The sequence below is a fragment of the Capsicum annuum genome, chromosome 4 (assembly GCF_002878395.1).
Source record: "Capsicum annuum cultivar UCD-10X-F1 chromosome 4, UCD10Xv1.1, whole genome shotgun sequence".
Classification (NCBI taxonomy): Eukaryota; Viridiplantae; Streptophyta; class Magnoliopsida; order Solanales; family Solanaceae; genus Capsicum; species Capsicum annuum.
The window spans coordinates 36,190,666-36,210,258 of NC_061114.1; positions in this window are offsets into that span (position 1 = coordinate 36,190,666).

The window sequence follows — 19,593 nt, forward strand, 5'->3', positions numbered from 1 at the left end:
ATTGGTCACTTGCAGAGGGATTGTCCTTCTAGGGTTACTTTTGGGGAAAATAAGATCCCTATTGCTACTTCATCAACTCTTGTACCAGGGTGCTACTTTTGCTTTTGGATTCAGCACTGGTTAAAACCATCTTTACGCTCTTTCCATCCACTAGGATTTTGAGGCATCCCTTAATATTGTTATTGGTAAACTTAAAATTTTCTCTCGTGATGTATATTGTCTACTATATCCCAGTTTCACCCTCTCTTATGTGACCCCTTATGTGGCTATTCATTTTAGTTTTAATCTTGAGTGTATTCTGGATCCTTTCTCTATGTCTACCTCGGTGGGCGACTCCATTGTGTCTAGAAGGGTCTGTAGGGGTTGTATGATGTCATTTTGTGGAAGGAAGACCTTGATGGATCTGATAGAGTTAGACATGTTAGACTTTGATGTGATTTTGGGGATGGATTGGTTGTATTCATGCTATGCGTCTTTTGATTGTCGAACCTAAAAGGTCAGTTTCCACTTCCTTAATGAGTTGGGGATCGAGTGGGAAGGTAGTTCCCTAGTGCCTAAGGGAAGGTTTATTTTGAATCTTAGAGCCTGGAAATTGATTTCCAAGGTACCCCTATCATCTAGTGCATGCTAAGGATTCTAGATCTGAAGGTCCTATTTTGTTGTCTATCCCTGTGGTCAGTGAATTTCTCGAGGTTTTCCCTGATGATCTTCCTAGTGTTCCTCCTATTATGGAAATTGATGATGGGATTCATCTTCTTTCGAACACTCATCCAATTTTTCTCCATCCCTATAGAATGGCTTCGACTGAGTTGAAAGAACTTGAAATAGAAATGAAAGATCTTCTTTTCAAGGGTTATATCCGCCTTAGTATTTCTACCTAGAGTGCTCCAGTTCTCTTTGTGTGTAAGAAGGATGGGTCCCTTCGGATGTGTATAGATCACCTCCAATTAAATAGGGTGAATGTGAAGAATAAGTATTCGCTTCCTAGGATTGATGATCTTTTTGATCAGCTTCAGGGTGCTAAGTACTTTTCTAAGATTGATGTTTGGTCGGGTTACCATCAGTTGAAGATTAAGAAAATGGATATCCCTAACACTTCTTTCCAAACAGGGTATGGTCATTTTGAGTTTTTGGTTATGTCCTTTGGTTTGACTAATGCCCCAACAACATTTATGGATCTTATGAAGTGGGTATTCTGTCAGTTCTTGGATTTGTTCGTAATTGTGTTTATTATTGATATTTTGGTATATTCTTAAATTAAGGCGGATTATGCTGATCACCTCTGTCTTGTGTTGCAAAACTTGAAAGATCAGCGGTTGTAGGCAAAGTTTTCAAAGTATGAGTTCTTGTTAAATATTATGACCTATCGAGGTTATGTTGTTTCTAGTGAAAGGATCATTGTGGATCCACTGAAAGTTGTGGTGGTTAAGAAGTGGCCTAAACCCATGACTCCAACTATTATTTAGAGATTCTTGGGTTTAGACGATTATTTAGGAGGTTTGTGGAAAACGTCTCTATTCTTTTCCCATTGACTAAGTTGACTCAGAAAAAGGTAAAGTTTTTATAGTCGGATTCTTATGAGGGTAACTTTGAGAAGTTGAAGGATAAGTTAACTTCAACTCTAATTTTGACTCTACCCAATGGTACTGGTGGGTTTTCTTATTTATTGCAATGCGTCAGGAGAGGGATTGGATTATATGTTGATGCAACATAACAAGGTGCATATTCTTCTAGGTAGTTTAATGTGCATTAGAATAACTATCCAACTCATGATTTGGAGTTGTTGGCTGTGGTCTTTGCTTCGAAGATTTGGTATCACTATTTGCATGGAGTCCATGTTGACATATTCTTTGGCCATAAGATTTTGCAATATGTTCACCCAGAAGGAGTTGAACCTCAGGTAGATGAGATGGATTGAGTTTCTCAAAGACTATGACATAAGTCTCCATTATTATCCAGGTTAAGCTAATGTGGTTTCTGATGCTCTTAGCAAGTTATCCATGGGAAGCTTATCTCATGTGGATGAGAAGAAACGAGGACTGGTGAAGGATATTAATCATTTGGCTAATCTTGGAGTTCATCTCTTGGACTTGAGGATGGTGGTGTGATTATGTAAGAGGTGGTGAAGTCATCTCTTGGTACTAAGGTGAAGGAGAAACATGTTTTGGATCCTATCTTTATGTGGATCAAGGATGATGTGGGTCACCAGAAGCTGGTGTCTTTTAAGATTGGTGGTGACAGTATCTTGAAGTACTAAGGTAGGTTATATAATCCAGATGTCGATGGGCTGTGAGAAATGATTCTGGCCGAAGCTCATGAGTCGAGGTACAGTATTCATCCTAGTTAGACAAAGATGTACCATGATTTGAAAGTGATCTATTGGTGAAATAACATGAAGTGGGATGTGTCCAATTTTGAGGCTAAGTTTATGGCTTGTCAACAAGTGAAGGTTGAGCACTTGAGGCCTGGTGGTTTGTCTCAAGAGATTGAATTGCCCATATGGAAATAGGAAGTGATTAATATGGATTTCGTTACTGATATTTCACGGTCCTGTCATCAATTTGATTCCATCTGGGTCATGGTGGATAGGATGACTAATTTCGCTCACTCTTTGCCAGTGAGAACTAATTATTCAGTGAAAGATTATGTTAAGCTCTTTATTGAGGAGATTGTGAAATTGCATGGTTCTCTAGTTTCTATCATATCTGATCGAGGTACTCAGTTCTCCTCTCAGTTTTGGTATTTCTTTAAATAAAGTTTGAGGACTAAGGTGAACGTTATTATGGCTTCCCTCCCCTAGATGGATGGAAAAGTGGAGAGGACGATACAGACTTTGGAGGATATGCTAAGGTATTGTGTGATCAATTTTGGTAGAAGTTGGGTCGTCCATTTGCCTCTCATAGAATTTACTTATAATAATAGTTATCATTCGAGTATTGGAAAAGATCCATCTGAGGCTTTGTACAGTTGGAGGTGTAGGTCTCCTATTGGGTGCTTTGAGGTTGGTGAGAATAAGTTGTATGGTCCCGACTTGGTTCACCAAGCTATGCAGATGGTGAAGGTGATTCAAAATAGGCTTAAAATCGCCAAAAGTCTTGAGTAGTCCTATGCGGATGTGAGGTGAAGGGACTTGGAGTTTAATGTGGAAGATTTAGTGTTCTTGAAGGTGTCTCCCATGAAGGGAGTGATGGGATTTGGAAAGAATAGGAAGCTCAGTCTCTGTTATGTTGGCTCGTATCTTGTTTTGAGAAGAGTTAGGAAGGTGGCTTATAAGTTGGAATTGCCTTCGAGTTTGGGTTCTATTCATTCAGTCTTCCATGTGTCAATGTTAAAAAAGTGCGTGGGCGATCCTTCTTTGGTCATTGCCATGGACAATGTTGTTGTACCAGATTCCTTGTCTTATGAGGAGGTCCCTGATTGAGATTTTTGATCAGCAAGTCCGTTGGTTGCTGACCAAGGACATGGCTTAGATAAAGCTTCAATGAAGGAACCAAAGTATGACGAAGCTACTTGGGAAGCTGAATAGGACATGAAGTTCAAATAGCCATTCTTGCTTCCTGCTATGGATAATCATGCATGATTACATGTATTTCTTAACATCTTTATTTTCTGTCTTTGTTAAAGATAAGAGCGGGTGTGTTTTTATGTTCAATCATGCTAAGGGATACCTTGTCTCATCATTCAGGGAAGAATGATCGTTGGGGGGGGGGGGGGAGAAAACATAACTCCCCATATTTTTGGCCCTTGAAAATTTCTAAAATTTTGTCCTCAGTATGACTCACCCTGCGATTCATAGGGTGTCACTATGAGTTGTAAGGGCCCTAATCGTATCCTGACCAGGGTGTCATTATAACGAGTCTTCAAGACCCATAATGAGTCATAGTGTCCTGATTGTAGGGAAACCAATGTACTAACCTAGGTTCCTGTTGTGACTGCAACTAGCATGTTACGAGTTGTAAGGACTGGGTACGAGTTGTATGGTGCGAATTGTATCCAGACCAATGTGGGGTAACCCTGGACACTATACTACGACTGGACTAAACTAGTCGTAGGGCGGCCCTACGAGTCATGAGGTCACCCGTAACGACTAGGCGTCGATTTCCAATCTTTTAATTAAGGGTATCCTGGTAATTTCCCTCTTTTCCCAATTTGACCCCACAACTTAAAACCCTCTTTAGGACCTTATTAACATGTAATTCCCAATCAAAAAACTCTCTCAAACTTTTTGAAATTCCCTTAAGCAAGATAATTAGGGTTTCCAAGAAATTGGTCATCCAAGGGCTTAAGGGTTGATTTCTCTCCATAAAACTTGGTGTTTCAGGCATGTTACTCTTACCTAATCCTCAATTTATGAAAAACATGTATTTGAATGGTTCAATTGGATGGTTTTGAACGTGGGTTTTCAACACGGGTTGAGGGTTTTTAATGATTGTTGTGTATACGATGTTTCATGTTTATATATGCATTGTTTATGATGTAAATGGTGGTTTTGAGATCAATTTGATGCATGTGCCTAATGAATAAACTAGGGGATTGTGATTTCCCCAAATTATTTGAATATTGGCAATTGAATTGGTAATAACCCCAACCCAAACTCTATGGAAGTGGTTTTTTTTAGCCCCATATTCTCACAATATGTTTTAATAAGGACAAACTAATAAGCAAATATCTTGCAGGATACACCGAAGATACAAAGTATCAAATAGAATCAATCCAGAAAGGAAGCAAGCATATACTCACATAAAAGCCGGCTCCAAGATTAGAAGTACACCAATCACAGAGATTATTGGCTTCCAAGGCTTATGGAAAACGAATCAATTAAGAACAAGATAAAAAGGAAAGAAGACCACAATATCAATCACAGAGAGTTCTGACCTCCCAAAATTATGTCAAGCCGAATCTATTAAGACTAAGAGTAAAAGTAAAGAAAGTAACACCCTCTACATGGACATATATGATATGGGCATGTATGGCAGTGGAAGCTGCAAAACGTAGGGATATATATGATATGGACATAATTTATGGTGCCATCCCTCAATCAAGGAATCAATTCAAATCCTTGATTAAGAAGAAATCTCTTGGGTTTCCTTATGAAGAATAGAAGTTGAAGCAACTGAAGATTGTAAAAGAAAAGACCAAAGATTGAAGCACTCATGCAACTTCAAGAAAGAATCTCGGAGTGTCTCAATCTTAGTCTCACAAAGCTTTGTACTTTTTAGTTTATAGTAGTTATACAAAGAATAAGATCGAGTCAACTTTGTAATATAAACTGAGGCTGTGTCATAAGATTTGAAGAACAAAATAAGTCTTCAGAACTTGTTCATCACCATTGTACTCGAACTCTACTTTAAAAGATCTAAGAAAACTTTGAAACCTAAGGGGTCTGGAAGTAGGCCCGACATTGGTGTTCCGAACAAGGATAAGTATTCGTGTATTCTATTTCAAGTTGCTTATTTACTTATATGCTTATTCAAATCTAATTGGGTTTTTGAAGTATATTGATTTACAAGTAAGTCGACTATGAAGACTCAACGGTCGACTCAAATTTTATTTTAATTCACTCCTCTTGAATTTCAACTAGAATCAGAGCAAGTCTCACTAATAGTGTTGCTTAATTTCACGTTAGCAAAGATCAAATGGAAAATTACCAAATTCCTAGTGCTCTTCTTCAAGACGGACATTCCTTCACAAGACCACCATACTTCAACGGACAACACTATTCCTATTGGAAGAACAAATTTAGAATCTTCGTCCAATCAAATGACTTCCAAGCATGGGTTGTCATTAAGATAAGACAAAGCCAATCCCAAGACTTAAAGAAAAATAGAAGGACAAGGACAAAGACAAAGAATCAAGAAGTTCTCACATAGAAGACCTTGAGAACTTTGAAGTCACCAAAGAGAAACAAGAGGTAATTCAAACTAATTCATGACTTATAAGTTTACTTCTATGTGAAGTAAGTGGAGAAGAATATGACAAGATATCAACCCACGAGACTACAAAAGAGATGTGGTATAAATTGGAGGTAACTTATGAAGGAACCACCAAAGTCAAGAAGTCAAAGATTTATGCCATAGTCAATGAATACGAGCTGCTCAAAATGGAAAAAATGAGAACGTTGAATCAATGTTTGCCAAATTCAGTAAAATTATGTGTGAACTAAAATCATTGAGGATGATCTATCCACACAACCTGTAAGTCTAGAAGCTTATTAGAAGCCTTCCCAAAGTATGGAAAACTAAACCTGCCATTTTGGAAGATGCAGATCTTCACCACATGACATATGATGAGTTACGAGGTAATCTCGTTACATATGAATGAAATTATATCAATATGTTCAACAAGGACAAAAGAAGAAACCAGTAGCGTTTAATGCTATGCAAACTGAAAAGGAAGATTTTCTAGAAGAAGCCAATAGAGAAGGAATAAATCTTATAAATTGAGGAGTAAGGCAGATCATGAAACAGAGACAACAGAGATCCTTAGGAGTTTGAAACAATGATTCCACAAGAAATAATGATTGTTGTTATCACTGTGGAAGTCCAGTCCACTTTAAACAAGTTTATCCAGAATTAAGAAGAAGATCATCTAAAAAAAATAAAAACTTTGGAGCCTGGAGTGATGAAGATGAAACTGAAGAAGAAACAAAAACAGCCAACATGTGCTTCATGGAAAAAAGGTGAACCAAGCAAGGTTATACGACTGTCAAAATTATAATATTGTTGAATCTAGTTTAGATATAATAACTAACGAGCTTAAAAAATTTATAGATGAATATAATAAACTCGCTCAAGAAAAGAAAAACTGGGAGGCTCGGCTTAAATAAAAACTCAAAGAGGAATGAAGAAATAGTCAAGTTGAAATTGAGACATGTCAAATTGAAATTGACTCACTTCTAGAAGAGCTTGATGATATAAAAATGTTATTGAGTAGCATAAAAGAAATCACCAAGTCATAGTTTCGTAAGATCAAATTCTTTTTAAACCAACTCAAGTTCCTTATCAAGATCATTTAAATTAGCCAAAAATATTTTTTCCTCTCAAGGACCTATCTTCTATATATGTGGACATAAACAACACAACTCTTACAGCTGCAGGCAAAATCCTAAAAGTGTGTGGGTTTGGAGTCCTAAAGGAAGTACATCTAACCTGCAAGGATCCTAAACCCCTTGGGTACCTAAACAAAATTTATTTTCTTATTTTGCAGGAACATGTCTGCAAAAGCTATAAAAAGGGAATGCGGGTCATCGATAGTAGATGTTCCAGACATATGAACAAAAAAAAGGAAAATTTTTGTTCTCTAAGGAAAATAAAAGGGGGATAAGTCAGATTTGGTGATAATGCTAGAGGCAATGTCATCAAAGTCGGCTCAGTAAATCTCAACTCCTCATGTGAACTCATTGAAGTATATCTTGTAGATGGACTAAAACATAACCTACTTAGTATCAGTCAGCTATATGATGCTGGATTTAGAGTCTCTATCAAAGCTGAAAGTTGTTCTATAAAACATAATAAATGATATATCTCTCTTATCGAAAGTACAAAGAGAAGTAGGATATTTCATCACCTATGTACACAGTGATAATGGAGGAGAATTTGAGAACAAAGATTTTAAGGAATACTTTGCTAGGAATGGATACTCTCAAAACTTCTCATCACCTTGATTTCCTTAACAAACGATGAGGTGGAATGAAAAAATTATTTTCTTCAGAAGACTAAAATAACCATGTTACTAGAACACAATCTTTCAGATTACTTTTGGGCGGAGGTAGTAAGCACACCATGTCACATTATCAATAGATGCCTTATCAGACCTATTCGAAAAAAGACGTCTTATTTGCTGTGGAGAGGGAAGAAGCCAAATATTATCTACTTTCATCCTTTTAGATATAAATACTTTAGCCACAACATTGGTAGGAATAACTTGGGAAAATTCAATCCATAAAGTGACAAAGGTATTTTGCTTAGGTACTCTCCTACCAGTCGTGCTTACAATAAAAGAACATTATAAGTTGAAGAATATATGCATATTATATTTGATGAAACTAATCACCCTCATATGAGTTTAAGTATTGATGAAGAGCAGGTGAGCGATTCACCATCTTAAGCCAATGCTAGTACAACTCCCAAGACATTACAAGAAGAGTCTACTACAATCCTTCCAAAGTCGACTCCCATAGTTAAAATAATCAAAACAAGTGTTCCAAGAGAATGGAAACACGATGATAGTTATCCAAATGATTTTATTATTAGAAATCCAGATGATAGGATATAGACAAAAACCTCATTGAGAAAGCAAGAATTTATTGCTCTTGTATCTCAAATCGAACCAAAGAAGATCGATGAGTTACTCAAAGATGAATCCTAGGTTGAGGCCATGAAAGAAAAATTAGACCAATTTGAATGACGTCGAGCTTTGAACCTAGTTGAATGACCCAGGAACTGCTCAATAATTGAAACTAGATGGGTCTATAGAAATAAATTGAATGAAGAAGGTAAGGTTATCAAAAACAAGGCTTGACTTGTATCTCAAGTCTACTCTCAACAATAAAGTATTGATTATGATTAAACTTTTGCTCCTGTAGCAAGATTATAATCAATTCATATTTTGTTAGCTTTTGTTGCTTACAAATGTTTTAAGTTGTACCAAATGGATGTTAAAAGTGCCATTTTAAATGGATTTATTTATGAAGAAGCCTTTGTAAAACAACCCTCATCTTATCTAAATCATGTTTTCAGATTATCAAAAGCACTCTACGGTCTCAAGCAAGCTCCAAAGGCTTGGTCTAATACTTTCCTATTAAATAATAATTTCGAAAGAGGCAAAATAAATACAACTCTGTTCATACAAAATCTCAACTCAAATTTTCTTATTGTGTAAATTTACGTTGATGATATTATTTTTGGTACTCCTAACATCCCCTTTTGTGAGAATTTTGCTAATCTGATGAAAGGAGAATTTGAAATGAGCCTCATGGGAGAGATTACATTTTTCTTGGATTACAAATCAAGTAAATACCCAAATGTACTTTCATTAGTCAAGCCAAATACACAAGGAATTTATTAAAAAGTTTCGCATGGAGAAATGAATGGCCTAGGAACTCTAATGAGTCCATCTACAAGTCTTGATTCAGATTTATGTGGAAAAGATATTGATGAAAAGACATCAGGGGAATGATTGGATCACTACTCTACTTGACCGCTTGTTGACTAGACATTATGTTCAGCGTGTGTAACTGTGCAAGGTTCCTATCAGCTCCCAAAGAATCTCATTTGACTGCCGTCAAAAGAATTATCCAATAACTTATTGGGACACAGTATACTGGACTATGGTACCCTTGCTCTTCTCATTTTTATGTAATTAGATATTTAGACACTGACTTTGTAGGTGATAAAAATTATAGAAAAAGCACTAGTAGAACTTGTCAAATTCTTAGTGATGCCCCGATTTCATGGCTCAACAAGAAGCAAACTTCATTTTCTCTATCAACAACTAAAGTCGAATACATATCCATTGGAAGTTGTGGTATTCAAATTTTTTGGATTACACATCAACTACTTGACATTTGTCCTTTGAATCTATACCCATAATGCGTGATAACACCAGTGCTATTAGTATGTTTAAATATGTTTAAATATACTGTGCATCATTCTTGGGATAAACAAATTGATATTAAACATCATTTTATTCAAGATGATGTAAAAAATGGTGACTTTTCTTTAATGTTTGTTGATTCTAAAAGTCAACTGGTAGATATTTCTACAAAACCCCTATTAGAAGAAAGATTTCGTTTCCTTAGAAAAAGACCTGGTATTATTAGTATTAATGACTTATGAGTCCTATCTTTGGTAAATATTTTTTTGACCTTTTTCAAAACTTTTTTTACTGAGTTATTGTCAATTTTTGAAAATTGATTATCAAAAAAGGTGTCATCATTACCTTCACCGCCTTGTCTGCCACTTCTGCCTCTCTATAACCTTTTATCTCCCCAAAAACCCCTTCTGTTGTCCTTTCACATCCAACAGTCACATCATTTACTTTGCCCCTTTTCATATTCTCCCAACACCCCTTTTCCAATAGTTGTCTCATTCGTTATATCCCCTGTCTCCCCTCAGTTCCCTTACCCATCCCTTCATCTTCTCCTTCCCCCCTTTTAAAAAACCCTAATTGAAACCTCGGTCCCATGATCAGAACTCGCTCAATGGCTAGTTTTTCAAAATCACTTCCAAAACCTCTCTCTGATAATCACGTTCTCATCTCTGACTCCTTTAACGAATCTTCAACAGATTCTCTACAGTCAATTATCATCAAAAAACATCTAGCCCCCAAACCAACATCTTCAGTCAAGAAACCTCGTTTAAACTCCCTAAACTCATTTCCTTTTGAAGACATGCATAAATTCTAGACATGCTCATAAAAATAAAAGTTTTCAGCCTTCAAAATTCGCTCCATTGTACTCGATCACATTGTCAATCCATGTCAATTTAAGGAAGATCACTGTAATGTAAGTCACTTTTTAAATTTTAAGACTTGTCACTGGTTTTTCGTCTATGTGTACTTGAAGTTTATGAGGATCCCGTCTGCATGTTTTATGCTAATCTCCGCCTCTCTCCTGACAGCAGCGAACATAAGACTCTTGTGCTTGGAACAAGAATTATACTAAATGATTTTCTATTTGAAAAAGTATTTGATGGAAAGTTTTCTGGTGTAATCCCCATTATGAATGACACGTGGCCTGGAGATTTTAAAATAAGATTTAAAGAAGCTAAAAGGTCCTGTCTAACCCAGACACAATGTTTTATAATTTTGGTCCTTTGTCTTCATATTTTAAGCACCACATCATGGTTCATATAATCGCCACCACACTTATTCCAAGGAAGGTATCCCTCAACAATATAACCTACCGCGATGTGTTTGTCCTGTATTGTATGGTGAAAAATCTCAAGATAAATTAGGCTATGTGGATTCATGAATATAATCTTGAGAGTGCAATGGATGTTCATGCCTCTACCAGTCTACCATATAGATTGCTTGTCATGACCTGAACTAGGGCCTAGACGTAATGGGCATCCCAAGTCCAACCAGGACCGGAGACTGCCCCCTTAACCCAACCCAACCACCTTTCACAGCTTTAGATGAGCTGAATTTCAAGCATATAACAAGATTGTGTAAATTCTCTCATGAAGACTCTGGGATAGGGTCGCAACCGTGACCGACTCAACCGAATCTACCCGCATCAAACCAACTATCCATAACATACCAATCCAAATATAATATCAAAACATAATATGACAGTCAAACCCAAAATGTAATACGATGTAACAGTAAGAAATCATGTCCGATGATATTAGTCTCCCAGCTTATTTTAATGCCAAGGTCGGCATCAATACCGATCCTGCCCATACCAACCCCTAGAAGGACCAAAAGCCTCTATCCAAAAGAATACAAATATTTGGTTGGGACATGACCCCAACTATAGCCAAAACCAATATCCAAAATAAAGGAAAAATGTCTAAGAATGTCCATATCATGAAATGGAGCATTCCTAAAATATGGAAGCTCACAACTTCAATCCAAATGTTGTCCCCAAGTCAATCACTATTTAGAAGGAGCCGAACGATCGGTTCTTGCATAGCGTGGGTATACATCCATTAGTAGATAGGTTAGCGAATGACCGCTAGCATGTATCTCAAGATAAGGATAAAGTAATCTCATTGAAACAACCAAGTAAAATCATCCGTGATGCCTACAACCATGCATATATATAAGTGCCGAGAAAGGGAATCCATGTTTAGCATGTATTTAAAACTTTTTTGCCTTGGCTGTGTAACCTTGTAGTTTAACCACAGCTATGGACTGTATGGGTTCAGCTCCCCCTACTGAAAGAGTCCCAGTGTGTGTAGCCGCATGACCAGGAAATATCCCATGGGATTACTAGTACATCCCTCCAACATAAAACGTGTCACTTCTACATGGTCATCGAAGAACCCTCATATCGGTAAATATGAGTTTCCAGTTTTGGACCCCTAGAACCTCCAACTTTCATGGCTTAGTTAAACATCTCACCACTAATGCCCAAATTAAAACCATGATCAAACAATCCAATTATAATTTATTACCAAGGCCAATTATTAGTGGTATTATCATCCCAACCAACTTGAAGGATTTATCCATAGACAAAGCATTTAGGTTAAGGGGACTCTCAAGTTCCCCTTTCATTTACTATATTAACCTCTTGTGAGAAAACCATGTTCTCCAAAAGCATAACCAATTAGCCATTACCCTTTTTAAACCATTTATAGTTTCATATATAAGCTGAAAACTAGAAAGAGTTCCATTTAAAAAAGTTAATGCAATGAACATATCTTTATAAGCATTTTATCAAACACCTTGAGGGTATAATATGACCAAAACCAATTCCAAAGACCATTAAACCACTACCATGCAAACCAATTACCCAAAACCACCATTAATGCATATGAAAACATAATTAAACCATAGGAAACCATTACCCAACACCCCTAATTAATAGTTGAAAACCATAAACCACGCAACATTGAAACCATGAAAGCATCCATAAAATCCATGACTTTTTAAAAGTAAGAAGTAGGGAAGAGAAACATGCCTTAAACTGAGAAAGATGATGGAAGAAAACCACTAGATCAAACCCCAAAGTAATCCCTACGTTGAAACCCTAGCTCTCTTACCCCAAAATCTCTTGAGAGAATTATGATGTGTTTTGGAATAGTTTTCTAAGTATTAATGAATAGAATAATAGAGTAAATAACCTCCTAAGTGTATTAGAAGTCATGGGTCATAATTAGGTTAAGTAGAAAAATATCCAGAATACCCACACTTAAGTACCTTAAAAACCTTTCACAGGGATATGACTGACCCTCTTACAAGTCGTACCCTTCCTTACAATTGGTTTCCACCAGTCGTACCCAGGCCTTAAACTTTGGATCAGACACTGTCTAGCATACTACTCATCTAACCAAGTCGTAACCTCAGTATATGATCCATACCCATGATCCGTATCCCTGGCAGAATGAATTACCATGATGATCAAACACTGGCTACCACACGAGTCATTGATATGGCTCATATCAGTCCTTACAACTCGCACCCCTAAGTCTTGACTATTCCAGTGATCAAAACCATCACACCTACTAACACTTGTCAGCTTACGGCATGGACATACCACTCGAACCTCAGCATAAGACTCATACCCTAGAGTCATATTGGGTTTGAAGAACGGATTAAAGGAAGACTTCTAAGGCCAAAACCCAGGATATAACATTCTCCCCCACCAGGAACATTTGTTCCCGAATGACAGATAAGGGAGGGGTAACCACACATAGAGTCATTTGAATTATCAAACATATTCCCAAACTTTATCAAAGTTTTGAAACAAAGAGGCAAAAATATTAGTCTTTCCTTTAACAAACTCCAAAAATAAAGATGTGATCAAGAACACATACCTTTCGCACGAATAAGAGGAGCAGAATACAAGAACAGATACTTGGACTTCATGCCCTCTTTCACTTACGATGCAACTTCTTCTACCTTATGGTTCTGCTATAAAATGTTAATCGAAGCCACTTCCTTGGTCCGTAGCTAACGAACTTGCCTATCCAATATCTCAACCGGGACCTCTTCATAAGACAGAGAATTTGAGATATCTAACCCTTCCAAAGGAACAACCAAATAAGGATTACCAATACAGTTTCTCAACATGGAAATATGAAAGTTCGGATGAACCAAACCCAAATTAGATGTAACTCCAACTCATAAACCACGTTACCAACTCTCCGCAAAATCATATAAGGACAAATAAATCGAGGACTAAGCTTCCCTTTCTTGACAAACTGCACTGCTCCCTTCATTGGAGATACCTTTAGGAACACCCTGTCCCCAACCTCAAACTCTAAATCTCTACGTCTAACATCCGCATAAGACTTTTGGTGACTCTGGGCAGCCTTAAGTCTATCCTAAATCACCTTCACCTTCTCCATAGCTTAATAGACCTAATTGGGACCAAACATATCTGCCTCACCAAGGTTAAACCCTTCAATAAGAGATCTACACCTCCTACCATACAATGCCTCCAAAGGAGCTATGTCAATACTAGAATGATTTCTATTGTGTATAAGAAAACTCTACCAAAGGTAGATGCTCAACCCAACTGCCACCATAATCAATCACACATGGCCGGAGCATGTCCTCTAATGTCTAACTTATTTTCTCCACCTACCCATCTGGCTGTAGATGAAAAGCCTTCCTCAGACTAACCTTAGTCCCCAATTCTTTCTGGAAAGACTACCAAAAATGAGATGTAAACTGCATACCATGATCATAAATAATCAAAATAGTCATCCCATGCTGCTTTACAATCTCTTGAAGATACAACTTTGCATAATCTTCCACCGAAAAGGTTGTCCTTATCGGCAAAAGATGAGCAGACTTAGTCATCCAATTCACGATGACCCAAATCAAATAAAATTACTTTTGAGATCAAGGAAGGCCGATAATGATATCCATATTGATCATCTCCCACTTCCATTCAGGCAATACTATTTTTTAATGCAACCCACCAGGCCTCATGTGTTCAACCTTAACCTATTAACACACTATGCACTTGGCCATAAAATCAAACACATCTCTCTTCATACCATTCCACTAATATATCTCCTTAAGATCATGATACATCTTTGACTAAAAAAGATGGATGACATAGCGTGACTTATGTGCCTCAGCCAAAATCCTTTATCATAACCCATCGACATTTAGAACACACAGCCTCCCTTGATACCGTAAAGTACCATCACCACTAATCTCAAACACCACAACCTTTTGCCCACCAACCTTACTTTTGACTTTCATCAAGACTAAATTCAACACTTTCCTCTGCTTAATCTCTACCCCAAGAGACGATCGAACCACTTCTTGCACCATCACACCATTATCTGTACAATCCAAGAGATGAACTTCGAGATTGACCAAGTGGTGAATATCCTTTACCAATTCTGGATTTTTTTCCTCCATATGAGCCAAATTACCTATAGACAACCTGCTAAGAGCATCAGTAACCATGTTAGCCTTACCCGAGTGATAGTGAAGACTCATATCGTAGTCCTTGAAAAGCTCAAGCCACCTTTTTTCCCTGAGATTAAGCTCTTTCTGTGTGAACAAGTACTGAAGATTCTTATGATAAAAAAGATATATACCTGAACACCATACAGATATGCCACCATATTTTTAAGGTAAGCACAATCGCCAACGGCTCTAAATTATGGGTTAGCGAATGACCGCTAGCATGTATCTCAGGATAAGGATAAAGTAATGTTGTTTAAAAAACTAAGTTAAACCATCTATGATGCATAATACCATAAATATATAAAAGTATTGGGAAAGAAAATCTATTTTTAGCATGCATTTAAAACCTTTTTACCTGGGTTGTGTAACCTTACCATTAAACCACACCCATGGATTGTATGGGTTCAGCTCTCCTTACTGAAAGAGTCCTAGCGTATGTAGCTGCACGACAAAGAAATATCCCATGGGATGACTAGTATATCCCTCTAATATATAATATGACATTTTCACGTGGTCATTAAAGACCCCTTATATCGGCAAATATGAGTTTCTAATTTTGATCCCCCGGAACCTCTGCCTTTCATGGCTTAGTTACATATCCCGCCATTAATTCCTAAATTAAAACCATGTCCAAACAATCTAATTACCATTTATTACCAAGGCCAATTATTAGAGGTATCACCATACCAACCATACTTGAAAGATTTATCCATAGCCAAACTCTCAAGTGCCCTTTTTGTTTACCATATTAACCTCTTTGGATACTAAAATGTTCTCTACAAGCATAAACAATTAGCCTTTAACATTTGTAAGCCATTTATAGTTTCATATATAATTTGAAAATAAGCAAGAGTTCTATTTAAAGAAGTCAATGCAATGAACATATCTTTATAAGAATTTTATCAAATATCTTGGGGGCATAATATGATCGAAATCAATTCCAAAGACCATTAAACCATTACCATTTAAACCAATTGCCTATAACCACCACTAATACATATAAAAGCATAATTAAACTATAGGAAACCATTACCAAGCCATTATAAATAAAACCCCCAATTAATAGTTGAAAATCATAAACCATACAACATTGAAACCATGAAAGCATCCATAAAATCCATGCCATTTTAGAATTAAGATGTAGGAAAGAGACACATGCCTTAAGTAAAGAAAGATGATGGAAGAAAATCATAAAAGCAAGACCTAAAGTAATCCCTAAGTTGAAACCCTAGCTCTCTTTCCCCAAAGGCTCTTGAGAGAATTATGATGTGTTTTGGAATAGTTATATAAGTGTTAATGAATGGAATAATAGGGTAAATAACCTCCTAAGTGTATTATAAGTTGTGGGTCATAATTAGGGTAAGTAGGAAAATATCCAGAATACCCTCACTTAAGTCCCTTAAAAATCCATCACTGGGATTCAACTGACCCTCTTACGAGTCGTACCCTTCCTTATGATTGGTTTCCACTAGTCGTGCCTAGGCCTTGACCTTTGGATCAGACACTGTCCAGTATACAAATCATCTAACCAATTCGTAACCTCACCATATGATCTGTACCCATGATTCATATTAATGGCAGAATGAATTACCAGGAGGATCAAACACTGTCCATCATATAAGTCACTGATATGACTCATATCAATCCTTATGAATCACACCCCTAAGTCGTGAATATTCCAGTGATCAAAAGCATCCCACCTACTAATATTGGTTAGCTTACGATAGGACCATACCACTCGTACCCCAGCATACGACTCATACCCTGGAGTCGTATTGGGTCCGGAGTTAATTTCAAGGAAAACTTCTAAGGCCAAAACCCAGGGTGTAACATTGTTGTTTACTCATATTCTCCTATATTACTCTATTGACTTCTCTACTTATCCCTCAGTGGAAGTCTCCACTACTTATGACTCTAAAACCTTTGCTAGTATGGGATATGTTTTGGTTGACAATGAATAGTGCAAAAAGGACTCTTGTCGAGCAAAATCTAAACTCCCTAAGGTAAGCAAGTCAGTTTCTAACCATTTGAATACTGTGTTAAAGAAACTAGAGGAACTTAAAGATTACTTCAAAGCTATTGAGAAAGGTGTAATGTTGCTTCAGGTGTCAACTTCCAAGATACTGAATTTTGGGAAGAGCACAAGCATTGATATAGGCTTAGTACGGTTGGTCCTCAAGAAGGAATCAAGTTATTCACCAGATTATTTATTCCTATGGACTCCCTCAAATCTCATGTTAACTCCTCAAATGATGATCTTACAATATCCTTATAGAATTCTGACTCCTCTTTCTTTTAAAACATTGAAAAATCCTTGGATAAATTCTGCCATAACATGCATAATACCCTCACATACTTTTTGGCAAAGCGGTGAGTGATGAATTCTATTCAAAAGGGGTCTTGACCCTTTTTTGGGTTGTAAAATGATTTTTACACACTATCTGTCATACTTTTTTATTTTGCTTAATCCTTAGGTATTCAATTAGACTATTTATCTGCTATACGTCTACTGCATTCCCCTTTTTTCTATATATTGTATTGTCTTTTTGATTATTCTAAAAGAGGGAGAAAGGGAGGAACATCAGAGGTGCCTATAAGTCAGGGCAAACAATTCGACTATCAATGGATGAGAGTCAACTAATAGTCAAAGAAAAAAAAAACATCTAAAGTACTTAAAAGAGAGGGAGAGTAAGCCAACTATCAAAGAAAGAGAGTCAACTAATGCTCAAAGAAAATAGAAATATTGAAAAAACTTGTAAAATAGGGGAGCACATCATCCTTTACAGGGAAGTCAACTAATGTTTATTGTTTGTCATTAGAAAAAAGAGGGATATTGTTATCCTCATATTCTCACTATATGTTTTAATAAGGATAAACTAATATCTTGCAGGATACACCTAAGATACAAAGTATTAAACAGAATCAATCCAAAAAGGAAGCAAACATCTACTCATATAAAAATTGGCTCCAAGATTAGAAGGATATCAATTACAGAGGTTATTGGCTTCCAAGACTTATGACAAGAAAATCAATAAAGAACAAAATTAAAAAGAAATAAGACTATAGTATCAATGACAGAGAGTATTGACCTCCTAGAATTACGACAAACTAATTCAATCAAGACTAAGAGCAAAAGGAAAGAAGGCCACACGCTTTACATGGACATATTTAATATGGACATGTATGGCTATGGAATAAACACCACGTATGGACATATCTGGTATAGACATACTTTGTGGTGCCAACCCTCAACTAAGGAATCAATTCAAATACTTAATTGAGAAGAAATCTCTTGGGTTTTCTTATGAAAAATAGAAGTTGAAGCAGCTAAAGATTATAAAAGAAAATACCAAAGACTGAAGAACTTACACAACTTTAAGAAAGAATCTCAGAGTGTCTCAATCTTAGTATCACAAAGCTTTATACTTCTTAGATTGCAATAGTTATACAAAGACTAAGATAGTGTAAAATTTGTAATACAAGTTGAGGTTGTGTCACAAGATAGGAGGCACAAAAGAAGTCTTCAGAACTTGTTCATCACTATTGTACTCAAACTTTACTTTAAAAGATCTAAGAAAACTTTAAAACCTAAAGGGACTGGAAGTAGGAACCACAATGGTGTTCTGAACATGGATAAATTATCATGTTTTATATTTCAAGTTGCTTATTTAATTATATGCTTATTTAAATTTAATTGGGTTTGTGAAGTATATTGATTTGTAGGTAACTCGATTGTGAAGACTCAACAATCGACTCATAAAAATTTTTAATTCACCTCCTCTTGAATTTAAGTTTTGAGTATGAGTAAAAGTATATTAAAATATTCTTGGAACAATTGCATGATATAGGGAGGTTACTTGAAACATGATGGTTGGATTTAATAAACAAAAAGAGTTATTTTCCCAAGTTAATGGAATTATGATGGCATGTTGATGTGACCTTGCAAGAGTAGTTGATATGACGATACCAATCATGTATGCCTAAATGTTTATTATGGTCCAATGAGTGGAAATGTGTGATAAATGTTTTAATTGGGCTTTAATGAGGGTTGCATAGCTAATTCGTGAAAGTGGATGTCCCAAGGGACTAATACTGGAAACTGCAGTTGCCGATGCTGGGGTCTAAATGACTAGGTAGTTTGAGTCCCTCATTTTTAATATGATTGTATGGTTTGAGTACCCCATATTATATTACATGATTGGGTTATTAAGTCACCTTGGTCTATTGGGAGGTTCGATTCCCCTATGGTGCATATGTACATTCTCTGGTTTATGCAGCTACATGCATTGAGTCCCTTTCAGTTGGGGAGAGATGACCCACATAGCCAGTGGGTACCTTCTTATGTTATGACGGTTGAGCTACAAAATCCATGATAAAGATTTAAATTGCATGCTAATCTTTGTTCCCTTTCTCGACATATTGTTTATGTATTTATATGATGATGTTCACATGGTTTTGAATTGGATTTAACTTGACTTATTTTATTCCTTATCCCTT